This window comes from Peromyscus eremicus, chromosome 3 (assembly GCF_949786415.1).
Source record: "Peromyscus eremicus chromosome 3, PerEre_H2_v1, whole genome shotgun sequence".
Lineage (NCBI taxonomy): Eukaryota > Metazoa > Chordata > Mammalia > Rodentia > Cricetidae > Peromyscus > Peromyscus eremicus.
In genome coordinates, this window is record NC_081418.1 from 133,622,449 (window position 1) to 133,629,555 (window position 7,107).

General features: G+C 44.7%; 1 protein-coding gene across 2 annotated transcripts in view; it reads right to left on the reverse strand.

Annotated features, from left to right (window-relative positions):
* Window positions 1–6,774, reverse strand: part of Rimklb (ribosomal modification protein rimK like family member B) — a 34,096-nt gene extending 27,322 nt beyond the window's left edge. The window contains exon 1 of one of the 2 annotated variants that reach the window (XM_059258534.1): window positions 6,516–6,774. The gene's annotated coding sequence lies outside the window, so the exon portion shown is untranslated. Of the gene's footprint in view, window positions 1–6,244; window positions 6,366–6,515 lie in introns of those variants that run through there. The other variant, XM_059258535.1, reaches the window with a different exon arrangement.
* Between the last annotated feature and the right edge of the window lie 333 nt (window positions 6,775–7,107).

Here is a 7,107-nt window from a genome sequence, read left to right on the forward strand (position 1 = left end):
AAAAAAAAAGGGGGGGGGGTGGGAGTTTGTGAGGACGAATGAACTGAAGACAGTTCTAAAGAAGAAACAAAAATGGCCAATATATTGTGAATCATCAGGGAAATGCAAATTAAAACTACTTTTGAGGACTGGGTAGTGGTGATTCAGGCAGGCTGATCTGAGTTCAAGGCCACTATGGTCTACAGAGTTCCAGACTACAGAGAAACCCTGTCTCGAAACAAACAAAGACTCTTTTGAATCTAGTTCACCTCACTTGAATGGTTATTAAGTAAAGAAACAACAAATAATGCTAAGGTGAAGAGAGAAATGGTTATTCTCTACTGTATACTATTATATACAAAGTGCCCCAGCAATTACAGAAAACAGTACAAAGGTTTAAAAAAAAAAAAAAACCAACCACCGAACAAAAAAAAAATGGTGCTATATGACCTAGCTATATCGCTCTGGATATATACCCAAGGAACTCTAAATCCTACCAGAGATATCTGCATATCCATGTTTATTAACTATATTATTCACAGGAGCTAAGAAATGAAACAAAGTCTAGATGAATCAATAATGAAATGTGATACACACACACACACACACACACTGGAATTTTATTCAGCTGTAAAAAAAATGGCATTTACAGAAAAAATGAACTGGAAATTAGAATGTTATATAAAATAAACCAGACTCAAAAGACAAATATTGTTTTCTCTCATATGAAGATCCAAGGTTTTGATTTTTATGTGCGCACATATGGGAGGAGTCACAGAACTATAAAGGAGACCATGAAAAGGGAAGATGAAATCTGTAAGGGGTAAGGAGGAAAAAAGAGGGTAATAAACGCATGTGACATAAAAGCAGAAGAGGGGCTAATGGTGAAAGCAGAAACAGAGAAGGGGGAGGTGTCTGAGGACAAGTAGGAACAAATATGTACAGAATAGAAAGAATAAACTTCCATCTCAAAAATTAATCACAACTCCAAATAAACTAAAAATAAGAAAACAAGTGAGTACAGTGAGGAGTCAATTAAGCAATATATATTAATATTTAAATATCTATGATACTAAATATCTACCTAATACTAAACTGAAGACAGAGAACAAGACATGGTGTCAGCATACAAAGACAAACACAATCTGATGTTACACTGTCATTGAGTGGGCCAGCAAAAGGGCCCGGCAAATAAAAGCACTTGCCATAACCCTGATGACTCAACTTCCATTTCTGGAACCCAGGATGGAAAGAGAGTACTAACCAAAAGTTGTCCTCTGACTAGCCCATGAATAAACACATAAACACAACTAAAATAAACCATTTTTTAATGCTATGAATAAGAAGCTTAACATCACTAAGGGAAATGCAAGCCCAAACCATAATGAAGCAGTGTGTATAGTGAGTGATATATACCTGTATTCCCACCACAAGGGAGGCTAAGGCAGAAGGATGATGAGTTTGAGGCCAGCTTAGGCTACAACTCAGAAAAAAAAAGCAGGATCCCAAATAGGTCTCTATATACCTTCACTCACAGTGGCATTCACTATTCATAACAGCTACATGGTAGGAACATGTCATTGACACATGAATAAATAGGCTAAAAGGGAATAAATAGGCTAAAGGGGTAGGGATGTGGGTGTGGGTGGGTGTGTGCACAAAAAAAATTATTCAGTCTTAAAAAGAAACTAAATTTGGAAGCTTAGTAAAGAGCCCTTGCTGCTCTCAGTCCAGTTCCAGGTGATCTGGCACCCTCTTCTGGCCTCTACTGGGAACCACACATAATGCCGTACACATACACGCAGGCAAATCATACACATAGGATAAAAAAATTAATAAATCTTTATAAAAATGAAACTTTAATAAATGTTACAACTTGAATGAACATTGAGGACATTATGTTAAATCAAATATGACAATTACAGAACAAGGCATGGTCTTACTTGTATGAGATACCCACACTAGTCAAAATCATGAGGCAGAATGTAGAATGGTAATTATCAAGGGGCTACATTACAAGGAACTGTCATCAAATGGGTAGAGGTTCAATTCTGCAGGGAAGATCCTAAAAATAAATGGTGATTGTGTACAATGAATGTCCTTAGTGCCCTTAAACAAACTTTACGCTTAAAAAGTTGGTAAAGTGTTTACTGTAATACAAGAAATTTAGAAAAAATGAAATAAAACCCTAAGCGAACTACAAGTTTTTACACACTTCCAACTCTAATCAGAAAAAAACATTACCTTTTACTTAAACTTTCATTACTAAATTCCCAGCCTTTGGTCTATCATCTATAGCCAACTATAAAAGATCTCTAAAATCAAAACAAAAATTCCAATGTGTTTGCTTAATAGAGGATTGTTACAAAGTATCTATAGAAGATGGCACAAAGTTTCAAAAGTTTCTGAGATATAATGCACAGTGTAGCTCAAAGGTCCTCACATTTAAGACAAATGCCAAACTTCCTCCCCAAATTTCCTTTCCAGACATTACTGTGCTTTGATAAAGGAATGTGAAAGCTACTCATTAACTGGATCAACAGGATGACTAAATTATATGTCAATGGAATAAGCTAAAAAACTGAGCACTCCAAAACATCTAGGGAAGAATTACCAATACTATTGGGGGAAATTTACACAGGCTTCCAAAATGCAGTTGTTGTTTTTGTTTGTTTGTTTGTTTGTTTTCGAGACAGGGTTTCTCTGTGTAGCTTTGCGCCTTTCCTGGAACTCACTTTGCAGGCTGGCCTCGAAATCCCAGAGATATGCCTGGCTCTGCCTGCCAGAGTGCTGGGATTAAAGGCGTGCCCCACCACCGCCCGGCGGGATAAAATTTTAAGAGCTGTGTGTTTGGGGGCTGTAGACAGCTGAGCAGTTTCGAGAGCTTGTTACTCTTACAGAAGACCAGAGTTTTGGTTCCCAGCATCCATGCGGAGGAGTGTGGCTCACATTCACCTGTAACTACAGCTCCAGATCATCGAGCCTCTAAGAGCACCCACACAGACACATAAAAACTGAAAATAAATCTGTTTTGAGTTGGCTATGTGAAATACAAATCAAATACCAGACAAATGGTTAACCTTCATTGTGGACTTGGATTTAGAATCTCCTTGGAAATGCATCTGAGTGTGTCTATGAGGATGTTTCCAAAAAGGTTTAACTGAAAAGGGAAAAATCACACGTGCTAGGATCCAGATCTGAATAAGGACACAATAAACACGAGCACTCACTGTACTCTGCTTCCTGACTTCAGACCCAATGCCCCCATGCCTCTCCACCATGAGGGGCAGTATCCCCTAGAACAGCGGCTCTGGACATTGGGTTGTGACCCCTTTGGGGGTCATATATTAGATATTTACATTATGATTCCTAACAGTAGCAAGTAGCAATCAAATAATTTTATGGTTGGGGTCACCACAACATGAGGAACCTGTATTAAAGGTCACAGTGTAAGGAAGATCAAAAACCACTGATTTAGCCGGGCGGTGGTGGCACACGCCTTTAATCCCAGCACTCGGGAGGCAGAGCCAGGCGGATATCTGTGAGTTCAAGGCCAGCCTGGTCTCCAAAGCGAGTTCCAGGAAAGGCGCAAAGCTACACAGAGAAACCCTGTCTCGAAAAACCACAAAAAAAAAAAAAAAAAAAAACACCACTGATTTAGAACTATAAACCAAATTAAATCCTTCCCTTAAATTGCTTCATGTAGGTATTACACTAACAAAAAAAAAAGAAAATATACTGCCAATGTTCACAGTTTCTTTTTCCAATTTATCTTAATGAGAAGGGGACAAGTGATAGTTTGCCTGACATTCACAAAGCCCCAGGTACAATCCTCAGCACTGGGGGGGGGGGGGGGGAGAGGCTAATGTAGCTGCCATAGGACACATATCCTTTATCCCAGCACCTGTGAGGCAGAATTCAAGTACAACCTGGTCCATATAATGAGTTCAGTCCTGAGTTGTATAGTGAGGCCCTGTCTCAAAAAAAAAAAAAAAAAATTCTTTAAATAGCCTGATGCCACTATCCATTATCATATATGTGATCCTGAAATAGTCCTAGATTTATTTATTAAATAGATTTATTTAGTGTACAGTGTTCTGCCTGCATGTATGCCTGCAGGCCAGATGAGGGCACCAAATCTCATTATGGATGGTTGTGAGCCACCATGTGGTTGCTGGGAATTAAACTCAGGACCTCTGGAAGAGCAACCAGTGTCCTTAACTGCTGAGCCATCTCTCCAGTCCCCCTGAAATGTCTTAACAGTTCAAGTTGGAAGAACAAAACCAAAATTTCTGTAAAGGAAGGGAAAAAAGCACATGGGGTTCCATGCACTCCAGTCTCTAAGGGAATGGGGTGGCTTACTTGTAGCTTTTGTGTCTAAGCCAATTTTGAGAAGGCAATACTGGAAAACGTTAAACAGCCTGGCATTCATCAGCATAAAGTCCTTTCTACAAACCTAAACTGTACAGATACATGTGGCACGTAGATCTAAAATACGTATGTACAGATATTTTTGGAGGTTCCTTATTATTATTGTTAATACAAGAAGAAAATTCCAAGGAAGGAAAGACAGTTTCTCTAACACTGCACCTCATCTTACTCAGCTTCTCTTGGTACAACTGCATGTCAGCACAGATAACATTTTTCTCCCTCAGATTTTAAAGTAGCATAACGATTGTAATTTTTTAATGTTTATGACTTAATCCCATTTACAGAATACTCTATAAACTCACCTGCCAAAGACTCCCCAGGAGTCCACATTATTACAGAGCTCCCAAAACAACAATAACAACTTACAAGAAAACTCATTCCCTTTGTATTGGTTTTTCTCACTCTTCACACTTCGTTATAGTTTCTCCTCCACCCACCTTTTCGCTCAGTTTCCGGTTGCTATGCCTGCTCCCTACAAGTAAAGAAAGCAAGCTACTCCTGCTTCTCCAAAGTGGAGACACTCTGTTCCTTGTCCTCAGCCCCTGCCTCAACAGGGCCCAGTGGTCCAACTGTCAACGAGGAAAGGAGAGGGGGTAATTTCCTATTGCCATTCTCCCCCCCTCAACCCCCATGCAACTGCTGAAGTGAGTGTATTCAATGGAGACTCAAAACTGGTTTCCCCTAACACTGTCCAGTATCAACTAACAGAAGCCAGATGGGAGCTGGTGGGCAACGGGCTAAACTTAGGTTAGGTACTGTGCTCCCTAGCCCATTCGGTGGCAGTGGCTCTTGACCTAGTGGAGGACTGTATGTGACTTGCTCTTCACCTCTTAGCTGTTTTGTCAGAATCAGACAAAGCACATGGACACCAGCACCCTTCGGGGGCTACCAACAAACAGAAGGAAATGGGACATGGGGGAAAGTTTGTGAAACTAACAAAACAATGGCACACAAAAGAAGGAGCAGACAATGAATAAACATGCTACTTCAAAACGTCTCACAAGTAACCAAGGAACCACTAGGAAAGATCAACAATGGCCTCTTTAAGAAGTAAAGAGTTAAATCTCTAATCTCCATGACTGAAATTCCCTTGTTTTAGTCCAAGTATCCTAAAAGGTATTGTCAATTAATTGCTTAAGAGATTTTTTTTTAAAACAACAGGAGAAATAACCTTCAAGCTACCCATTGTGAAAAGGAAGAGACTTAAATGACATTTAAATCTTCATGGTTATGGTTAGTAACTAAGAATGTCTAGAAAAAAAAAAAAGCAACAAAAAAAGAAAACCTTTCATAGTAAACTGATGCACTTTCCACATAGATTTGGAATTTAACCCAACTTCGGAAACACTAGGAAAACAAAACTGTAGGCAATTTCTGGGAAAAATAAAATTACATTGAAAGAATTTACATTCAAGTTACACACAGCTTGGTTAGTATAAAAACCCCATTGATAAAAACAGAATTAACACCTCATCTCTATTCACAAACACAAACCAGACAGAATACGGGATTACAAACCCTGGGATGAGAAACATCAAATTATGAAGACTGAAGTTGTCCTCTAGCGGGAATTTGGGGTGGGGGGTGGGGCAGAGTATTTTACTACAGTCGAACCTTCAATTATCTGGTCACCCTTATTGTTCAGATGGCTGTTAAAAAAAAAAAATGGAAATAGCTGCTCGCTACTCTCAATTTTACACGTTGGGAGGGACAGAGTCACATCAGGGTGAGGCTCACAGCATCCTCCTGCCTCGGTCACATCGAATTCTTCGAAGGAATCAGGGACAGCGGCGCCAACCACACCCCTGAGGACTGCGAGCATTCCCAGGCTTACCACACCCCCTGGGCGACACGGGGAAACCCGACGAATTTCACGCCGCGATCGCCGCCTCCTCCCGCCCCCTCCCGCACGCAGGCGGCTCCGGGCTTCCGCCTCGCTCCCCGCCGACTCGGGTACCCAGCGACCACCGGCCTCCGGCGCGCCCGCCCCCGCGCCGCGGCCGAAGCCTCGGGCTCGAGGGCGCGCCCCCGGCCCACGCCCCCCGCCGCCGCCGCCGCCGCCGCCGCCGTCTCCGCCGCCGTCGCGGGGCGGCCTGCCCCCTCACCTGGCCGCCGGCTCCTCCTCCCTCGTCTGCCCGGCCGGGGGCCGCCGCCGCCGCCGCCGCCGCCGCCTCGGAGCAAGCGCGGGCCGCGGGAAATCCGCTGAGGAGGGGGAGGGGGGCGGGATGCCGGGAGCCGCCTCCTTTCTCCTCGCCGCCGTCGCCGGCTCCCGCAGCCAGGCCGCGCGTCCTCGCCCGCTCGCCCACTTTCTCACGGCCTCGTGGGTCGGTCGGCCGGCCGGCCTCTCCCTCCTCCTCCTCCTCCTCCCCCCCCCCACGCCCGCACTCTTCGTTCCCACACGCTCACACGCGCCCCGCCGCCGCCGCCGCTCGCTCGCTCGCTCCCCCTCCTCACTCGCCCGTCGCGCGCTCGCGCGCCGCCCCGCTCTCACTCACACTCACACACACACACAGACTCACACTCACGCTCAGCGCGCGACGCCGGCGAGGCCGCCCCGCGTCCCCCCCGCCCCCCCAGACCGACCGAGGCGCCGCGCACGCCCCCCGCCCCCCGCCCGAGCCGAGGACCCGCGCGGCCCCGCCCCCCGCCGGCGCCGCACTCGCGGGCGGGGGGCGGGGGGCGGGGGGCGGCGGAGGG